Source organism: Prionailurus viverrinus, chromosome A1 (assembly GCF_022837055.1).
Source record: "Prionailurus viverrinus isolate Anna chromosome A1, UM_Priviv_1.0, whole genome shotgun sequence".
Lineage (NCBI taxonomy): Eukaryota > Metazoa > Chordata > Mammalia > Carnivora > Felidae > Prionailurus > Prionailurus viverrinus.
Window position 1 is genome coordinate 197,449,867 of NC_062561.1, and position 21,615 is coordinate 197,471,481.

At 54.0% G+C, this 21,615-nt stretch overlaps 1 protein-coding gene across 3 annotated transcripts in view; it reads right to left on the bottom strand.

The window, feature by feature from the left end:
• Positions 1 to 13,393, bottom strand: part of NDST1 (N-deacetylase and N-sulfotransferase 1) — a 62,776-nt gene extending 49,383 nt beyond the window's left edge. The window contains exon 1 of one of the 3 annotated variants that reach the window (XM_047859013.1): positions 13,194 to 13,393. The gene's annotated coding sequence lies outside the window, so the exon portion shown is untranslated. Of the gene's footprint in view, positions 1 to 11,476; positions 11,499 to 12,724; positions 12,866 to 13,193 lie in introns of those variants that run through there. The other 2 variants (XM_047859022.1, XM_047859028.1) reach the window with 2 other exon arrangements.
• Positions 13,394 to 21,615: the final 8,222 nt, after the last annotated feature.

Here is a 21,615-nt window from a genome sequence, read left to right on the forward strand (position 1 = left end):
AGGATGGCTCACAAGGCCCCTTCGGCCACAACCACAGAAAGGAACCCACACAGAGGGCAAAAGAGAAGCCCAGAGAGGGAAAAGGGCATATTGATGTCACACAGCCGACTGCCACCCACGGGTCCTCCCTAGCAGCCCTGGGCTTCATGAGTTAAGACAGGGTCCTCAAAACCTGTCTACAGAGCCCCATGTCTGAACCTTCCGGGGAGGGGGTGCTACACCATAGACTGAAGGAACCAAAGATGGGGGACAGAAATCTGCGTGTAGTTTTTACAAGCTTCCCAGCTTTTTCTTACACCCAGAACAACTGCAACCTCTCAGCCAAGACCTCTTTCAGGAGGAGCACAGCTTAGCTGGCCTCAAGGGATGTGCAGGATTTCAGCGGAAAGAGTGAAATAAACCTTGGACAGACATCTGGACAGAGGAGTCAACGGATAAAGCACGTATTCTAGGAGCAGAGTAAAGCAGAGAAAGGCTCAAAAGAGGGGAAGCCCATTCCAGTAAACACCTGAGCTGATGCCCCCCTTTCCCTCTGTACCCCCAGGACACAGAAGTCTGGACTTGGTGCCATCTGAGGGCTGCTGACCCCGGCCTCTCTCTCTCCCCAAACTCCTCCAAACCCCCTGGGAGAGTGAAACGTGGGACTGTCACAGGTCAGATGCTCCTCTCTGTGGTTATACGGCAGCATGGGGACGACACTTTCAGTGACTGTGTATCCGCAGCTTAAGAAGCTGCCTGGGTCAGTGGCTAAGCAGTCACAGCTTATCTGGGAGGAGGATTCGAGGGCCACAGGGCAGGAGGATCCAGAGGCCTCTATTAAATGGAACCTTTGCAGCTGGCGGCAGGGAGCAGCGCTGCCACACCTTCATTCATAAAGGAGATATTTAATTTGCTCCTGCTGTGCACACAGCCCTGAGCCTGAGCACCATGCTTTGAGCAGAGATGAGCCAGCCCCCTACCCTCCACCATTCTTTTTTTTTTTTAATGTTTTATTTTATTTTTGAGAGACAAGAGAGAGACGGAGCATGAGTGGGGGAGGAGCGGAGAGAGAGGGAGACATAGAATCTGAAGCAGGCTCCAGGCTCGGAGCTGTCAGCTCAGAGCCCGACGCGGGGCTGGAACCCACAAACGGAGATCATAACCTGAGCCAAAGTCAGACGCCTAACCGACTGAGCCACCCAGGCGCCCCCCTCCATCATTCTTAAAGAGCTCACAAAGCAGACAAGGAACAACACTATATAACACAAGAAAGAAAGAACTCCAGGATAGGGTTACAAACTCAAATACCTGGAGGGCCAGAAAAAACAGGTAAGTGTGTGTTAAGAATGCAGGCTCAGGGGGTGGGAGGGAGGCGAGAGTGGGTGATGGGCACTGAGGAGGGCACCTATTGGGATGAGCACTGGGTGTTGTATGGGAACTAATTTGACAATAAATTTCATATTAAAAAAATAAATTAATTAATTAATTAATTAATTAATTAATTAAAAAAAATAAAAGAACGTAGGCTCAAGGTCTTCCGATCTTCCAATTTGTGAAGTAAAGCCAGAAATAGGGATTTTTAGGTGAAATCTCCTCTTGGCAATTAGCTCAATTTTTGGCATGGGTTAAGTAGGATGTGCCCATGGGGCAGATGTGGCCTGCCAGTTTGTGGCCTCTGTTTTCCTGAAAGGGACACAGAACGTGCCATGGAGCTCAGCCGAAGCCAACTCCCCTGCAGCTGAAGTCCCCGGAAGGCTTCCTGGGAGAGAACTGGTGTGGGCTGCCAGATGGTGGGGCTTCACTCCTGAGAGGGAATCCTGGGAAGGGGTACGCACACCCACTGGAACCACAGGGGCCATGGGTCAAAGGCCCCCTAGCCTATGGCCTGTCTTTCCTCTTAAAGAAGAGTCCTTGTCTCCGTCCCCAAAGCAGGCACAGAGGCATCAGCTCTGAACATCCCCAGGAGGTAGGAGGGGCCACCTTCCCAGCAAACCTCCTGATTACATCACTTGGCGGCAGGATAGCACAGGTTAATTTCATCCCTGGAGCTTGAGGAACAGATCAACTAATGCAACAGCTCCATCAGAGGTAGAGACAATGGAGGACAAAACGAGGTTAAGAATCGTGTCCTGCCTGGCCAGGCCTGGCTGGTTACATAAGCCTGCCTCAGGACAAAGCCACGTTCAAGGCACCAGGGAGGGCCTGGGCTAGAGAGGCCCAGAAATACAGAGAGGGTTCTCCCTCCCTCCCTGTCTACCCCTACTCTCCAACCTTGCCTTGCAGCGCCTGGAAAGCCCAACACAGAGTTCAGAGCTAAAGGTGGAGACTAAGACCCCAAGATAAGGCACTTAAGAGGACTGCAGAGCTGGAACTAATAATAATAGCAAACTTTTACTGAGTAATGACTTTGTAGCAGGCACTGGGATAAGTCCTTTCATGGATTCTCTTATTTAAAAGTCAGTAACACCATGAGATGACAATTATTGCTCCCATTTTACAGATTGGGAAACTGAAGCACAGACACAGCAACCTATCCAAGGTCACAGGCCTTCTAACTGAAGGGTGTGGCTTAGACCCCAATACTGGCCTCTGAGACCACACTCTGCACCACCTGCTGCCACCAGGCTACTTTCTGCTAGAACACTGGAACCACCCCGCCCCTTCAGCAACTCCTCGCGGCAGGCAGTACATGCATGTGGGCCCCTGTCCTCCTGTCAGCACTTGGTGGGGAGGTGGGGGGGGGGGGGGTGCGGCGGGGAGTCGAGTCCTCTGAAAACCTGATGAAACCTACAGACTCTCTCTGCAGGAAAAAATGCATAGAAATCCCCACAAAATGTTGTGCGTGATTTCAGGGGCACGCAGACTCCTGCACTGGTGACAATGGATGAGTCAAGATCATAGGATACGTAGGATCAAGAGATAGGAGGTGGCAGAGAAAGAGGATTCCCCCGAGCCCTTTGGGATGCCTCATATCTATAAACACGGGGCCCAAACTCACAGCTGCTTAAGTTCACAGGCGTGGGCACGAACCAGGGTTCAGGGTCTAGTCATCCCTTCGGGGCTAGGAGAACAGGATAAATCACGACGTACAATAGCCCTTGCCTTTGCACCCACTGGGTGTGAGTCACAGCTCCCAGCTGCCGGGCAGACGGGGAACAGCTGGGCCCCGGCATCTGGACGGGGGTGGCATCACCAAGCACACCATCCCAGCCTCCCGCCCACCACACAAGTCAACATCCAGTGAGCCCACCTCACTACAGACCAGCCCTGGCCTTGCCCTACCTCCACAGCTTTGAGTGTTTCCCAGGGGGACCCCTCCATGGCCCCTGCCCAGCTCCCATGCCAGCCACGGCCCTGGGAGGAGTGGGTCAAGACAACAGCCCCTTGCAAGGCCCCAGAAGACCCAGGCTCCAGTGCCAAGTCTCCCGCTGTCTCACTGCATGACCTCAGGTAGGCTCGTCCTGCCTCTCAGAGCCTCAGTTCCACCAATTGTCAAATGTGGAGACCACCCTATCCAGTCCTTCCCAGCTCAAAGCCGAGCGTATAAACAGTGGCATCTGACAAACTTTGTGCCGCCCTGGGACCCTGCTTTCAGGAAGTTACATAAACATCCTTCAGAGAAACAAAAGTCCAACCTAAAGACGACTTTTTTTTAAAAAGGATATCAAGAAGCCCTTTTTATAGTCCAACTTCCCCCATCCTACTTCCATTGTTCCAAATATCCTCTCAGGACCTAGAAAATACACTGGGTTTCCGTCTGGGGTTTGGGCTTCTGAGTGTTCTTCCCTCGGAGGCGGCCCCGCCTCTCCTTGGCAGCTTTCTCCCCAGGACACTCCCGTCTCGGCCCCCAGCACTGCCCTGGGCTACCCCGAGGGCTATGGCTACCCAGTCCGCCAAAGATGGGGTGGGGTGCAGGGGCAGTTTTTGGGAAACAAAGCCTTCCCTGGTCAGAACAGAGACAACGCCAGGTTCGGGTCCCCATCATGACGCCATATGTGGCCCTGTGTGGGCAAGTCCCTGTTCCTTGGTTCACCACTGAGAAACGGAGGGGTTCCCGCTGTGTCAGGAAAGCCCTCCAGTTCCTCAGCAGTACCTTGGTGACAATGAGGCAGAAAAGGACAGCACTGGACAGTGGGCTCTGATCTTGACCCCCACCCCTACCCCTCCTCCTAGAACCAGAAGAGGGTTCTTTTCTTTCTCTGATTTTATCTCCTGTCCTAGCTGTGGGACCTTGAACTCAGCACTGAGTGAGTCTCTGTGTACCTCAAATGGCCATCCATAGGATAGAAAGAATGACAGTGTCCAGCAGAGGCCCCAACATGGAGGCTTCAGCCCTAATCATCCCAACACAATCCCATCACCCCGCCAAAACCTAATTCACTCATTTGATATTTGACATATTTTTGCATCTTTAAAAAACCAATCCAAGTGGGGCCTGCTACATAAACATTCCAAGACAATCTCCCACTTCCCTTGTTCCAAAGAGATCGTGTTTCCAAGCACCTCCATAGAATTCTACAGAATTCCTAGATCTATCACCTTATGGCTGTATGGCCTCAGTATTTTCATCTATAAAATGGGGACAATAATAGTGCCTACTTTATAGGATTATGCCGAGTAAGCAGATAAGGTCTCAAAAAATGTTGAGTGAAAATGATATGATCATCTTCATTAAAATTATTGACATAGTTGGGGGGCCTGGGTGGCTCAGTCAGTTGAGTATCTGACTCTTGGTTTCAGCTCAGGTCATGATCCCAGGGTCATGAGATCGAGCCCTGTGCCAGGCTTCTTGGGATTCTCTCCCCCTGCCCCCTGTGCCTCTCCCCCACTCACATGCACTCTCTCAATAAAATAAAAATAAATAAAAATAAAAATATTGAGATATTTAAAACCACTGGACTGGTGACAGCTAAGGTCCCTTAACCCTCTCAAGTCACATCTGACCACTGTGATCACACACACACATGCGCAAACACACACGCACACCCTTCTCTGGAGCAGGATCCACACTCTCTGCCTGGCCCCAGCCCCAGAACACAGCTGGTTTGTTCCTGGAACCCACCCTTGCCTCCCACAAAGTCCCCCACCCTTCAAGTCCCCTCATCCTCCCTTCCTTAAGGGGCCCCACCACTGTCTCCTGTAATTGTCTTGGGGTTCCACTGAACCTTGTTATTGTGTCACAAGAGTGTCTCCTGGAGATGTGACAAGATGATGGATCCTTGACGACAGGGTAGAGAAAAACTGGCTTTTCTCTGGGTCTTCAACATTTGCTGGGTGTCTGAATATGCTGAGAGCCCAAGGAGGGAAGTGTGTTGTTGTTTTTTTAATTATCTAACCAAGTGTTTCTTGTCTTTTGTTTTCTTTGCGTTTATTTTTGAGAGAGACAGAGCATGAGCAGGAGAGGGGCAGAGAGAGAGGGAGACACAGAATCTGAAACAGGCTGTCAGCCCAGAGCCTGATGCAGGGCTCGAACCCATGAACCATGAGATCATGACCTGAGCTGAAGTTGGTCACTCAACCGACTGAGCCATCCAGGTGCCCTTCTAACCAAGATTTTCTTCAACTTTAGAATACACCTACATTACTTGGACGCTTCTTTTTTTTTTTTTTTTTAATGTTTATTTTTTGAGGCAAAGAGAGACAGACAGAGATGGAGCAGAGGAGGGGCAGAGAGAGAGGGGGAGACACAGAATCTGAAGCAGGCTCCAGGCTCTGAGCTGTCAGCACAGAGCCCGATGCGGGGCTTGAACCCACAGACCGTGAGATCATGACCTGAGCCGAAGTCAGACGCTCAACCAACTGAGCCACCTAGGTGCCCCATTACTTGGCGGCTTCTTAAAACAGACTGCTGGACCCCTCCTTCCCCCCTCATCCCAGTTTCTGATTCAGTAGGTCTGGGGTGGGGTCAGATAATTTGCATTTTTAGCGACTTCCCAGGTAATACCCAGGTAATGCTACTAGTCCAGAAGCCAACCCTGAGAACCACTGACTCAACCTGCAGGTGAATAAGGAAGAGCCTCCATGAGCATGTGACGTTAACCCTCCTGTAAAAGCGTGAGCAGGAGCTGCCGTGGTCTAAGAAGAGGAGGAAGGGAATCTGGACAGACAGTGATGCATAAGTGAAGGCCCTGTGATGACGACATTCATATCTCCTCACCTGGCCTCTGCCTGGACAGGTAGTGTAGACCAGAGGTGGCTGCCACTGAACAATGATTACGGCAGACCTCCGCCGACCGCCACCCCAGACCTGCCCAGACAGGCCGATCCACGGCCAGCCTAGGGGTGATGAGAATCCACACCCTGCCTCGTTCAGCCAGACCTCGGGTGTGAACGAGGCCAGAGTCTCCACCACATCTCAACCATGTGAGCACTGGGATTCTGCCCCACACCTCCCCACACAACCCCTTCCGTCTTGGCTAGCTCTGAGTGTGCTTACGTTTCCTCATTTCCAGTGCCTTACAGAGTAAGTCTGTTCTGTCTGGCCAGAGCAGCCCCTCAGAAACCAGCAGCCCGTAATGGTAATTCCTTGAGCCTGAACCCCCCCCCCCACACACACACACACACACACGCTGCAAAGGCTGAGCCTTCCACTTCGTTAAGCCTTAGTGGCCACACCTGCTACCAGGAGGGGTGACACAAGTGCCTATTTCCTCCTGCTCTGGGGAGGATGGAATGAGCTCCCTGTTCAATAACAACATCACCAGCTACAACAATAATCATAACTCACATGGACTCAGCTTATAGTTAAGCATCTTTCCTGCATTATCTTTCTAAATGCTGTGAGATGGGGACCGTTACTATCCCCTTTGAACGGAGGAAGGCACTGAAGAGCTTCCCAAGGTGCCACAAGTAGGAAATGACCCAGCAAGGCCATCTGGGTCCAGAGCCTAGCTCCCAGCCTCTGCCCTGCCTGTGTTCTAGTGACCTACCCCAAGATCTACACCAGGCCACCTCTCCCTGACATCATCCCGTCCCCCTTCCCAGGGCACAGGGAGGCTCGGTGGAAGGCCTCTGGAGGTGCCAGCCCACAGTGTGCACAGTCTAGGGCATGGTGCCCTCGTCTCAAGGACAGCCACAGGACCTACCAGCCAGGCCAACTTATCTGGCGTAAGTTTTAGATACCATTCAACATGGCCACTAGGGAGGACATGGGCCCTTATGGAACTTGAGCACCTTAACCTTGATGGAAAGGACAAAAGAGGAAAACAGGTGTAACAGAAGAAATCCTGTCCGGCCTCCTGGATAAGACTGGCAGCTCCCACACCCCGTGCAAATTGCCCAGTCTCTCTGGGCCTCAGTTTCCTCTTCCAAATAAACATTCCCAGGCTATGAGACAGAATGTTCAGGAACTCAAACCCTAAGGATTCTTCCTTCCATCTCGGAAAAGACAGACCACCCCCTAGGTATAAACAATATTAATACCCATTGTTATCTTTGAAGAGCTACTTACTGGGCTCTTACTCTGGGTGAGGCACTGATCTGTTCAACTCTCCTAGCAAAACAGGACTATTACTATCCTCATTGGTTAAAGCCTAGAGGGATTTAAGATTTAGGTAATTTTCTCTAGATCCCACAGCTAATGATGACAGAGCTGGGACTTGAACCCATGACTTTTGACTCCACTCTGCAATGCTCCCCCCTGGTGAAGTGGGTCACACACAGCCCCTGCCTCCAAAGCCTGGAGCCTAGAAGAAATGAGATATGTCCCTAAGAAACCAGAATTCAAAGCCAGGTGTGTGAAGGGCCCCATGACAGGGCCATATAGTAGGCTCTTCCCATGCAAAAGCAGGGAGCAGGCAATGTCCAATGGCATTAGGAATAACTGTAGGGAAGTGGTAACACCAGAGCTGGGCCTCGGTGGGGGACTATTGGGCAGTGAGGGCAAGTGACTGGGGTTCAGCATCCTCGCCATGAGCAGAGACGGGCAGGTTCTGCTGAGGCTTGTGGGGGAATGGGAGATGGGACACTGGTCACATAGTGGGCTACCTCCCATACCTTACCCTCCAAATGCTCATTTACAATGCATATGTTTAACATTAGATTAATCCAGTCTGAATCAAGAAACAAGACAGGTAGAAATAAAAAGGGCTAGGAGGCAGCTTAATGTAAACTCTCCTCCATCTAGGGAAGAGATTTGGTCCCCTCTGTGACTCCTTTGGTGGCAGACTATCCCTACCCCGGAGGCCATACAGTTCCAGACATTCACATCCATACCTTCTATCAAGCTCCAAACAAACCTCCAAGTTGAAGCTGATGGGCAGAACTTTGTACCAGCCCCACAGGCAGGAGAAAGTGCCTCTACTGGTGACCTTTCAAGACCAGGAGACCCTGCATAAACCATTGCTGAAGGGCAGGCGGGGGACAGCCCTGCCTCCACCCCTCCCACTCCTCACTTTCAAACCCACTGGCCCTTCCCTTCAACTCCTACTGGTTCAGACTGATTCATGATTCAGCTTTCTTTCCACACATTTGAGGAAAGAGAGACTGAACCCATTTCACAGACGGGGAAATAGAAGCCTAAGGTTCCAGCCCCCTGAAACCACAGTCCCGGCAGCTCTGGCAGCTGGTCCAGACATCCCGAGGGGCCCCTGGAAGGTCAGCTGTGCTGAGTGTGTTCCACAGGGTAAGGACTCTCCCAGGCAGAGCACTGCAGGCCAGGCCAGCATGGGGAACTTCCCAAGAAGCACAGGAAGGGGCAGCTCTGAAGAGCTATGAGAAAAACAGGGGGTGGAAATGGGCCGAGCACTACCCCAACTGCTGAGATTCTCGGAAGAAAAGGGAACTGAAAGAGGTCACCCAGGTCTGACCCCCCCAGCACACGCCTTCGGCATCCTTTCCCTCTCTCCAGGGTCACTGTTTACCTTTAGCAATGGAGACCTCGCCTCTCCCGAGGCATCGTATTCCCGTTAGCCTCCTGTCACTCTTGCTGCTGTCTCTGCCCTCAGGAGGCACGGGACAAGACTATGCCCTCTGCCCACAGAGAGCCCTGCCAGGGGTTGGAAGCAGTGACGCTGTCACTTAAGGGTCCTTCCCCAAACCTCAGGTCACCTGTGATGAGCCCGAGCCCCAAAGCAGCTACAAAGTCCTTCAGCCTCCTCCTCCTCCTTTCCTCAGTCCCACCGCCTGAGTCAGACTCTGCTCAGCTCTCTGCTGGACCCCAACTCGCATCATCTCTGAGCTGGTCTCAACACAATCAGTCTCACCACCATCTTTGGCCAAATGACCTCTGAGAGGAACAGCACACTAGGGCAAAAGCAGTTCTGGCCTGCGTTCCAATACCGCTCTGTAAGTGACTCAAGGCCTCTGAACCTCCATTTTCCCATCTGAAAATGGGGCAGGGGTGGGGATTACCGGCGGCAGCAGCTACTCGGCAGGGGTATTGTGAGATTTCAGTGGAGCGTCTGTAAGGAGCCTGGCATGAGACATGGCCACAGGCATCGACTCAACGAGCTGCTTACCACCCTCTGTCCTCTCCACCGGCTACAGAATAAAATCCAAACTCCTGAGCAGGATGCTGCAAAGTCCCCAGAACCCAATCTTGCCTTCCACTGCCCCCCTTCCCACAGCCTGCATCCTCACAAACACTTCCTCTCCCAGGAAGCCCTGCCGACGTTAACAACCAGAAGAGCTTTTCCTCTCTACTGACCTTCCAAAGCCCATCTATCACTGACCACGTCCTGCCTCTCCACCATCACTGAGCCTCGTCTTCCCTCCCCCATCAGACCAGCAGCCTCTCCACTCAGAAACAAGCAGCACCTCACCCTCACCCCATTTCGTTTCCCCATCGCCCCACCCCGCAGACAGTTTCCATACATATTTAACAAATTACCCTAATGTTCCATTTCATGTAAAGTATGTCCAAGTCCTCCAAATAGTCCAGATATTTCAAGCCATACCCAAACCAAATTCCAAGCCAGCAGAAGTCTGCCCAGTCTCTAGGGACTTGCAGGCCTGGCTTTGGTCCCAAAGTATGGAAGATGGACGGGTCGAGCAGGCCCAAAGCCCAGAGCAGAGAGAGCTTGGAGCTGCCGAGACCAGAGCCCGTTTCTACGTGTCACAGACGCAGTTTCTCAGTTGGCTCCTGGGCCAACCCTCAGCCTATGATTTCACACTCGACCACATCCTCAACTTGTGAATTAAAACTGTTTCTTGCATGCCCCTTATTGACAGGAGGCTCACTATCCGTTTTTTCTTGCTTGCTGGCTCCTTCCCTCACCTGTTGATTCTCCCAGAGGCCTCTCTTTCTGCTCTGATCACGAGGACAAGGACAGTCTGGCCGCATGCCAAAGGGTCACCCCCATCCCTCAGGGCTCCTTTCACCCACCCAGCCCCTCCACTCATCGCCCCGCATTTCTGAGTCCCCTCAAAGCCCAGCTAGTAGTGGAATTTCCACTCTTGTTCCTAGAAGCTGACAGTGGTCAGTCAGCCCAGGAAGGCCCCCTGTTCGTGGAGCCTACCAAAAACCTACAGACCCTGCAAATCCCAGACGCAGTGCTGGCACAGCCCTCGGAGCATCTAGGACAGTAATGTGCACGCAAACTTTCATTTCCCAAGAACCTTCATTCTCTACCCCACTCCATTGTTTTAAGATGTCATTTATTAACTAGAAATTTGTTTTCCATGTTTAAAGAAATTACTCAAGGCCCCCAATAAGAGCCTGATCAGCAGTCATGAGATGGTACCCTCGCCAAAAGACTGGGCCAGCACAGAGCACTGAAACCGGCGAAAGTCTGGGTCCATGCATATTCACTCAGAGTATTTACTGAGGGTCTACACTGTGCCCCAGGTTCAGAAACCCAGTACACACAAGCATTTTCCATTAGGATTCTGTAATCCTGACCGTGGCTCAAAGTCCACCCCCCATTACTGTCCTCGGGGACCTTTGGGGCTGCAGCACCTAGGGCAGGCCATTAGTTTCGCAATAAGGACCCTGCTGATGAGTCACACAAGTGGACACCTGTGATATAAATCCTTTGGCCTTCTGTCTCTCATCGCCCCCAAGGGCTCGGCTTCTTGGCCCTACCTCTGCTCTCTGCTGATCTAAAAGTGACCTGGTCTGAATGGAGATGAAAGGTTCTGCCTTCTCCTGGGTGCTGGGGACAGGCCTGTTGACAAAGCCACCAGCTGTCCCTAGCTGGAGCCAGGGAGACCAGCTCCTCCTGCACCACCCTCACTGGGAGAGCATTCCTGCCACGGACCCAGCCAGCAACAGAAATCGGACCACCATAGAGGTCCGGGCCCAGGCTCCACTGGACTTCCCTCCTGGTCCAGCTGCCCACAGTAACAAGAGCCAGGGCACAAGACCTCAACCTGCACCAGTACCAGGCAGAAGGAGCATCACCTGGGGGTGAGGGTGATGGGGAGAGGGGACAAGTGTCCTCATAATTTCAACTGAAAATGACACCATGAGCTCAGTCACAGCAGGACTTTATAGAGACCTGTAGGTGAGACTCAGGCTAGGGGAGGAGAGTCAAATCCAAGTTCCACCACTTCTCACCTGCACAGCCTTTACCATCCCGTGCCTCAGTTTCCCCCTCGGTGAAATGTGGTTCATAGTAAAGCGGGAGAACTGAAGAAAATAATATATATAAAACAGTTAGCCCAGGGGCGCCTGGGTGGTTCAGTTGGTTAAGCGTCTCACTTCCGCTCAGGTCATGATCTCCCTGTTCAAGGGTTCGAGCTCCACATCAGGCTCTGTGCTGACAGCTCAGACCCTGGAGCCTGCTTGGGATTCTGTGTCTCCCTCTCTGCCCCTCCCCTGCTTGTACTCCGTCTCTCTCTCTCTCAAAAATAAGTAAACATTAAAAAACAAAGCAAAACAATTAGCCCACTGCCTGGCACATAGTAAACATGCAATAAATACTTGTTGAATATAAACATGCCACAGTTTACTGAGGTACCACAGATTTTCATCTCATCCTTATTCTAGAATATACTATATTTTCCCCATTTTACAGGTGAGGAAACTGAGGTGAGGGGAAGGTAAGGAGCCAGCCCAAGGTCACAGAGCTGGGAAGTGACAGACATCCAGGTCAGTCTGCACCTCAAGACCAGGGGCAGGACTGCCTGAGGCCATTCTGAATGACTGGGGGAGGGGGAGGGAGTACAGCGCTGGGGCTAGACAGGGGTAGACAGGGGTGGGGTCCTGAATCCCCTGGGCCTAGCATGGCTCCTGGCTGACCCCTGTGCTCAATCCAGTTAAGAGCCAGGAGGCCAGTCCCCAGATTCCCATCCTGTCCCAGTGCCCCCTCCTCACCCCGTCCCAGGGTGTTAAAGAGCAGCGTTCAAAGCGGAGGCTCCACGCTCCGAGAACCAGAGAGAGAAAAGAGAGTTAGAGACCAGGCCGCTCTCGCAGCCCCGAGAAAACCGGTCCGGCCGCCTCACCCTGCCCCAAGCGGGGACCCGGCCTCTAACCCCCTCCCTCGCCAGACAAAAGTTTCCCCTGTTCGGGAGTAGGGGAGGGGGAGGGGGCATTCCTCGTGAGTGACATTATCCGTGACCTACAGCTGCCGCGCTGCCCTCGCCCGCACCCCGGCCTGCCCCCAGCCCCAGCGCGGCCCCCCACCCCTTTGTCCTCCCACCCCCGTGCGCGGGGCCCGGCAGACTCGGCTCGCCCGCCCGGCGCCCGCCCGCACTAAACTTGCGCCGGCGGCCGCTTGGGCCCCGCGCGGCCTGCACGCCCGGCTCGGGCCCCGCCGGCCCGGCGACAGGGGACTGGCTGGCCCCGGCCCTCCCAGCCTCTTACCTGCCACGGCTGGGGCGCCCCCCGGGGGGAGGAGGCGCTCCCGGCGAGCCGCGGGACGCCTGGGTTTCCCCCCCGGCCGTGCGGGCGCCGCCGGGCTCTGGCCCCGGCCGGGGTTAACCCCTCGCCGGCCGCCTCCCGCCGCTCCCACCCCCGCTCCACGCCGCAGCCGCCGCCACCGCCCGCTCCGCCTCCCGCCCGCTGTCCCCCTCCCCCTCCCCCGCCCGGTGCCCAGCCCCCAGTCCCGGCCCCCGGCACCGCGCTGGGGCAGCTCGCAGTCCCCACCCCCCACCCCCACCCCCACCCCCCCGCCCCGCGATCCCGCGGCGGGGAGGTGGGGGTCTCCCCGAGAGCTGGAAGTTGGGGCGCGCTGCCCCCGCACCCCGCAGGCCGGCGGCGCACAGAGGGGCGAGCCCGCGCGCCCAGGGCCCCCAGCCCGTCTCCCCTTCCCCTCGCCGGCCGCGGCGCCTACCTCCCCGAATCGCGGCCGTGGGAGCGGGGTTCGATCCCGTGATGGAGCGTGGGTGCCGGCCCGAGATCGGCTCCGGAGGCCCCGGCGGCCGGCGGGCGTGCGGCGAGCGCCCCGGGGCGGGGGCCGGGGCGGGACCGGGAGCTGCTATCGGGGCTGGATTTCTCGGCTTCCACCCGGATTCTCCCTCGGCTCTCCCGGCCGATTCGGTGCTGCTCGGCGACCACGTGACGCGGGCTGCCTTTGACCCCTGTCTCCGAGCGGGTAGGGGGCGGGGGCCGGAGGGGGTGTCAGATGCGGGACCCACGAGGGCCCCGGGCGGCTGCCGGGCGTCCTGGAGGCGGTGACCCCGGGGAAACAAAGCCCGGGGGAAGCCCACAAGTTATTCGGGGTCAAAGAGGGAACAGCGCTGGGGGTCGGAGAGGCTTCAGAGAAAACTAGGGAGACAAAGACCCGCGCCCGCCGAGCCTCCGGGGGCCCTGGGAGCGCCCTGGCCGGGCCCGAGGGGGCCTCCCGGCTCTGCCGCCGCTGGGCTTATGACAACTGTCCAGGGCCTCCCCGGACGGCTCCCCGACAACCAGGTCTCTGCCGGAGTGACCCCTCCTGGGCAGGCCTTCCCCACCCCACCCCACCCCACCTTTGCCCTGACTCTTGAAAACCCCTTTATTTCCTTTATCGTGATTATCTGGTTCATTTACTGGTCTCATTGTTTACTAGAATGTCATCTCCCCCAACAAGTTGTTCCCAGCGGAATCCCTAGCGCCTAGCACGTAACAGGCAGCTGAAGAGGTGGATGACCTTGTGCAGATTTCTTCTCCCACTGAGCCTCGGGTTCCCATCCCCAGTGTCATTTCAACCATCTCAAAGACCCTGCAAGTTAGGCCAGACTACAGTGGCCTTCCTCATGAAACAGATGGGGACAATGAGGCCCAGAGACATGGGATGATTTCTCGGAGGCTCATAGAGAGCTGAATGGAGGCTGCTCAGATCTGACTGACTAGGTAGGGGCTTTTTGGCATCCATGAACCATCCAGAACCAGGAGGGATGCGGCGGAGGGGGAGGGGTGAATTCCATTAGTGAGCCTTGAGGAGCTTGCTAATGATGTATGTAACTAGGCCCCTCCCCTGGTGGTCCTGACTCTGTGGACCTGGGGTGGGGCTGGGGCAAATTTGGAAAACAGTAGATTGGTAGTTTCTTAAGAACCTTCTGAGGCTCAAGATTAACTGTAGGAACAAAGCTCAAAAAGCATACGAGCAGGGGGGCCTGGGTGGCTCAGTTGGTTGAGCATCCACTCTTGATGTCCACTCAGGTCATGATCTTATGGTTGTGAGATGGAACCCCATGTCCAGCTCACTGTGAGCTCGAACCTGCTTCGGATTCTCTCTCTCCCTCTCTCTCTCTCTGCCCCTCCCCTGCTTGTTCTCTCTCTCTCTCAAAATAAATAAATAAACTAAAAAAAAAAAAAAAAAGTATATGAGCAACCAGAGCAGAGCCAAGAGAGGTAGAAAAGCCAAACCTGACATGTAAGAGTAGGATAGACTCACCCCAATCCCCCTAAAAACTAACTTTGTGCTGGGGGGAAGAGGTTTTCAGCCAGCCCATGCATGTTTCACAGGGGAAAGATGCTAAGCCCCACAAGGTGCTGGGGGATGGGACTGGGTTCCTGACTCCTAGCTGTGCCCAAGTGACAGCTTTGGGCGGAGTATCATCAGACAGGAAGGAGCCTAATCGTGGTGGTCACAGGCCCAAATTGCAGGCCCCATTCAAAGATGGGCTTGTGACTTCTTAGTGCATACTCCAGCCCTGCCACTCGTAAATCAGCATCCACCAGCCAATTATCCTTTATCATCTATGTTCCTGTGGTCAATGATCTAAAAGTCCTTGAATATGCTCTGAGTCTTAGGCAGGTTAAATAAGCCCCCCTAGAATCTTACTCATGCTAATCTCTGCTTTAGAAGGCCACTTCCAGGGCACCTGGTTCAGCATCTGACTTTGGCTCAGGTCACGATCTCATGGGTTGTGAGTTCAAGCCCCGCGTCGAGCTCTGTGTGCTGACAGCTTGGAGCCTAGAGCCTGTTTTGGATTCTGTGTCTCTCTCTCTCTCTCTCTCTCTCTCTCTCTCTCTCTCTCTCGGCCTCCCATCCCCCACCCCCCGCCCTGTCCCGTCATGCTCTCTCTCTCTCCCTCCAAAATAAATAAACATTAAAATTTTTTTTTCAATGTTTATTTCTTTTTGGGAGACAGAGACAGAGCATGAGTGGGGGAGGGGCATGGAGAGAGGGAGACACAGAATCCAAACCAGGCTCCAGGCTCTGAGCTGTCAGCACAGAACACCACGCAGGGCCTGACCTCATGAACCGTGAGATCATGACGCTTAACTGACTGTGCCACCCAGGTGCCCCAAATATTAAAAAACAATGTTAGAAGACGATTTCCACCCACCTGAGGTCCTGTGAACATCTTCACTGTGCCAGGCACTGAGCTCCTGTACTGGTAAGGGAGAAGCAGGGGTGAAAGACACATGGGTCTGCAGTCAAGTGGACGAGCATGTTCGGAGACAATCTGCATGTCCCTCCTGTGTCCAGGAGGGATTGCCTGCTAGGGAGGACCAGGGCAAGGGCTATGGCCCATAGTAAGAGGGGAATAGAATGAGGGAGCTTTGGGGAGAGGCAGCCTGGGAGCAGAAGCAGGATGAACGGGTAGGATTGGGGCGGGCAGAAGGACACATTCAGCACGAGGAACAACCCGTGCAAAGGCCACATAGAACGTGCTCAGGAAAAGCTGAGTGTTGCCTGGGCGGGAGGCAGGGGGCAGGAGGAGAAGGTGGAGGAAGCAAGAAGGAAGAAATGAGCAAGAAAACTGGAGAGGTGGGTTAGGAGCAAATGATAGGTGACCTCTTGGGGGAAGCTCCACAGATCAGACATTATCTTGAGGACCTGGTGGAGAAGACGGCTGTAAGCAGGTGGAAGAGGTGATAAGAGCCATGCTGTGGGAGGGTTGAGGGGAAGGGTGGCCAGTCAGGTCACAAAGCCATCCTCCTGACCAAGCTGATGGAGATCTGGCATCTCATCATTGGAGCTGCAGGTCCAAAGCGTTTGGGGGGCAGCAGTGAGCTGGGGTAACTCCCCATCATGGGTAGCTACCTCTTCCGACGCTTCCCAAGTCTTCAGAGTTGCTGTTCACCAAGCTGGCCCCAAGGCCCTCCAACTCACCCAGAAAGCCTCCCAGGAGGCAAGGCCCAGGGCCCACCCAGAAGATTTGCCTCCATGGACCTGGGTGAAGCTGAGGACCTGCGTTTCCAACCACACCCCAGGATGTCCTGAGGAAGGCGGTCCAGATACCCTCCTCCTCCATCCCCTCAGGACCCACCCACACCTCCCAGAGCTTTGGGGACTTTCTTTGTGCTGACAACTCCCCCAGACCCAGACCCCCTCCTCTGCCCCAGGTGGCCTCTCCTCCGCCCACTTGACATGTCCCTGGGCTGTCCGAAGGTCACCTTTATCCAACTCCGCAAGTCAGAGCCTGGACTCATCATCTTCCACCCAGATCTTCTTCTTCTCCTCCTCCTCTTCCTCCTCCTGTGTCCCCAATTCACATGTCTAGTCCAGAAATCTGACACCAGCCCCTTGTCCCCATACCCCCTTCACGAGCAAGTCCCATTGGCTCTGCCTCCAGATTTGTTTTTAACCTAACAACCCCATTTCTTCTTCTGCACCACCGCCACCCTAGTCCAAGCAGCTGTGGAACATGGTCCCTACTGTGGTCCATGTTCACAGTCTGTTAATTGCTCTCTCTCTCCCTCCCTCCCTCCCGCTTTGCTCCCTCTGATGCAACCTCATCGTGCTCGTTTCTTCCTTGAAATTACCAATGGCTTCCCATGGATCTTAGGATAAATTCCCTGCCTTGATGTCCAGCCTCACCTCTTATCCTAAATAAGCAATGTCCCACCTTCCCCTTTACCTGACTAAGTCCTTGATAACAGTGCGGACTCAGCCAGACTGCCTGGGTTTGAATGCTGGCCTTTCCACTTATAAGCTATGTGACCTTGGTCCTATTTGTCAACCTTTCTGTGCTCAGTTCCCTCACCTCTAAAATGGAGGCAACAATAGCATTGTGCTTTACAGGGCTGTTGTGAGTATTAAGTTAATTACATAAAGCCCTCAGGGTGGTGTCTATCACAGGGTGGACATTATTTAAATGTTAAGTATTAATTAGGATACTTTAAGTCTCAGGCTAAATTCCGTCTCTTGCGGGGCTTCCCCTTGACCCCTAATCCAGACCAGGCTTGCGGGTCTACATGTCTCACCCCCTCTTCATCACCCTTGTAGTTACTTGTCCTCTGCCCATCTCTCCCCCTAGAGTGTGAGCTCTGTGTGGGCAGGCCTTTGTTGGTCTCACGCCCCTCAGAGCCCCACCACCCTGCACAGTGTCAGACGTGGGGTAGGCAGCCCGCACAGAGTCACTAACCAAACAGATGAGCTGAAATTCAGTAGACGCAGGACCAAATAGAGAGACTGTCTACTTATGAAAAGTTCATCAACGGCACTTTATTCATTTATTTATTTGACATTTTTAGTACCTCTCCTATAGTCTTCCTCATGCCATCCTTATGGGGGAGGACAGGAGAGGAGGGACACAGAGACGAGCAAGACAGATATGGCCCCTGCCCCTGAGGAATGCATAGTCCACCGCAGAGAGGACGAGTACATGCCTCGGAAGATACAACGCAGGGTAACCATGTGGTTACACTGCTGTAACAATCTTGTTTTGCGGCAGGTCTTTGGAACAATTAAAGTGAAAAGTAACTGAAAGCAGACACAGTTGCCAGAATCCCCAGTTCCTAGCAAGGTTGTCTTTAGAGCATTCAGGCTCTAAATGTCCTAAGGGCATTCAGGCCACCTCCTCTTTTTCTGTCTGGAGACCTCCTATTCAGTCTTCAAGGCCCCTTAAGCAACACCTCCTCCGGGAAGTCATCTTGCCTCTGCCAAGGCTCTTTAAGGGCCCCAGTCATGGCTCTAGTGAGTTTTCTCGGACTACAGGGGGATTTGTCAAGGACAATCCAAATTTCATGTCATTTGCTTCTTTAAAAAAATACAAGGTGATTCAATGAATGTGTAACTACATGTGATTTCATGTTTGGACTTCAGGGGAGGCAGAAAATAGCCTCTGTCAGGCCACGTGACCTGATTTGTGGTTTGGAGAATACAGTCACCGTAATTACAACACTGACCACATGGTGTAACAGTTTCCTCTCTCTCTCTCTCTCTCTCACGCACACACCACACACACGCACACACATGCATGCACACATGCACGCACTTGCACGCACGCACACACACACATACATTGAGTGCTTCCTGGCAGATCTTGATATCTCTCAAATAAATAAAGGAAAAAATCTGTGAAATGGGCAGATTATCCATGCTTCAGATGGACAATGGGTATAGAATGTTCTGGGAACCAACCAAAAACTGTCTGTCTGAGATGGGATATAGGAGCAATTAACAGCAATTAATTAATTACTTGCCCTGGTGCGTGCCACCCACTTTCTGTTTGTTACTCAGCAACCCAGACAGCGTGAAGCTCAGAGAGGCGAAGCACCTTCCCCAAGGTCGCCCAGACAGGAGTAGCTGAGGAGAGTTCAAATCCAGGTCCATCCAACTAAAGGACTGTGTTCTTGTCACTCTTCACCCCACCTGGTGCCGAGGGGCCATGAGCCCCCACACTGTCCAAGCCCACCTAGGTTCTGTGCTCCCTTCCCTCACTCCAGCGGGGGGGGGGGCCCTTCTTACCCCTCTCTGTTGTACACCCACTTTCACTGATGCTGCAACTGGTTTCCAAAGCAGTTCCATCTCTGGGGCCAGTTTCCTGTGTTGGGCAGAGACTGAAGATCCATATCGCCCCTTCCCCAGACTGTCCCTCACTCTCAGGAGCCGCCGCTGGCCGCTGGCTCACCCAGCACAATCCCTTTCCAGGGCAGCACTTCTCCTTTGTTTTGGAAAGCATTTTCTCATTCTGGAAACCGAGTGCTGGGCACCACATAGCAGTCCTGAGAGGTAGACACAGTGGAGATTTTTCACTCCCCTTTTGCAGATGAGAAAGTGGAGATGTGGCTAACCTGTAGGAGGGCCCCATGGCTGGCAAAGGAGCAGGGCTGAGGCTAAACGTGATCTTTGGGCCACCTGCCTGCTTTCTTCTTGTGGACCCTGTGGACCCATAGAACAGCTAGAATGGGAAAGGAGGGAAAGGAGGGTGAACATCTTCACAATGAAGAAGAGGTAAAGGGTTCTGCAAACACATGTAAATTGCTTAATTTCTTTTTTTTCTGTGTTCATTGTGATGCACCAATTACAACCTGGTGAAAGAAAAAACGCGCGTGCGCGCGCGCACACACACACGCACACACACACACACACACACACACACACACACACACACACACACAGGTGGTCTCTAAATGATGTTACTGCAAGAGCTCAAAGTCTCCTGAGGGCAGGGCAGGGTCCAGGGTTGAGTTGAAGCCTGGCAAGCGGAGTGGAAGGCTCAGCCGTCGGGGTGGCAGGTGCCAAGGGCCTGGAGGGACTGTTCTTTCCCAAACTTCTTGGCTGCAGCTGCCGGCTGCCCTGCCGGTCAGAGGTACTCTGCCTGGCCTTGCCCCTTCCCCCAGGCCATTTCTCATCCATTCCTCCACTGTCTGGCCTCCTCATTCTTCAATCCTCTTCAATTGATCTCCTGGAGCTAAATACTTTCAACATCACTCAATCAAAAGATTACACTAATCAGGGGCGCCTGGGTGGCTCCAGTCTGTTAAGCGGCTGACTTTGGCTTAGGTCATGATCTCACGGTTCAGGAGTTCAAGCCCCGTGTCAGGCTCTGTGCTGACACCTGGGAGCCTGGATCCTGCTTTGGATTCTGAGTCTCCCTCTCTCTCTGTCCCTCCCCTGCTCATGCTCTCTCTCTCTCACACACACACAAACATTTTTTAAACAAGATTACACTAATCAAAGTTGGGGGGGGGCATTTCTCTATAAGATTTCCAACAATTATCCTAGTTCATTCTCATCACCCCCCACCCTGGGGGTGGGGTTAAGCATTATAATGCCCATTCTTTAGCTAAAGAAACTGAGACTCCGGGCCCCAGTAGAAGTCCACCCCCCCCCCCCGCCCCACACATACCCCCCACATAAAGCTGGGAGGGATGGTCTAGGTCTAGGTCACCTGGTCTGGAGGCTGCTGTCCCGTTTTCCTTGGTCCCCACCATTTCATACACATGCCCAGTCCACTTCATCATTCGCATTATGGGCCCCCTTGGCACCTTAGTTTATTTCCTGAACTAGTCCTAATCTGCCTCCTTCCAGAAATGGAGAAACTGGGGCCCAGGGAGGGGCAGAGCCCTGCCCCCATCACCTCTGATGTAGCACAGCCAGGACGACCTGGGAGGGCCCTGCCAGGCGGCCGTCCCCAGTGCCCCACTGCACACAGAGCAGAAGCTGAGGAAGTGGCACTAACTAGCCGGGCAAGGACGCCCAGGACCAAGTGTTGACATCATTCCTGGGCCCTTGCGGATGCGCCAGCACGAGGAGCGGGGCAGAGCTGACCTGGTGGGAAGCTGGCTCCGTGACAGGCATGATGGTCTGGGGCTATCTGCTCCAACAGGCACGGAAGTTTTATCATTCCGAGGCCCCTCTTCACAGGGACCTGCCTGGGCTGGGTCTGTCCTGAGATGGTGCGGGGCTGGGGGAGGGAAGAGTGAGGGACCCTTTGGAACTCTTTGGAGTTCCCTCTCTCTCTAGCATACACTCCCATCCCCAGAGGCTAACCCACAGGTTGCCCTCAGCCAGCTGCCCCACCCTCACAGCCCTCCCGCCACTGACCCCCCTACTCCAGGCAGCCTGGGCCCCTCAGGACCTGAGCACAAACATCCTTTCTGCCCAGGATTCCCTCACCTCCACTTCTTTACAACTCTAATTCCCCACCCCTTCCTTCAAGTCCCACCTCCTGCAGGAAGCCTTCCCTGACTGACCTCTGGTCTTCCGCCTCTGAATTGCTGGGGCCCTCTGAGTCATTGCCACTTAGTCCTGCCTTGGAATTCCTGATTCGGTTGGGGAAAAGGCCTCTTCCTTCTTCCTCTCAGAGTCTCACTTTTCAAGCAGACCTGGGGCACTCTAAATGGATCCCCTGATTCCTGTGCCACACCATGCCCCAGTACCCATGGTCACCCACCCCCCATCTTCCTGGAGCTGAAAACAGGGCAGAGTCGAGACCATGAGGTACAGGCCAGTTATCCAGATGGACAGACAGGATAATCTACAAATTAGAGGCTGGAAGTACTCCCCCCACCTCTGTTATTGGGACCCCAGGAACAGTTCTGAGGGATGGGGAAGCAGAGAGGGTCATCTGGACCTGAAGGTCCCTGCTTGGAGG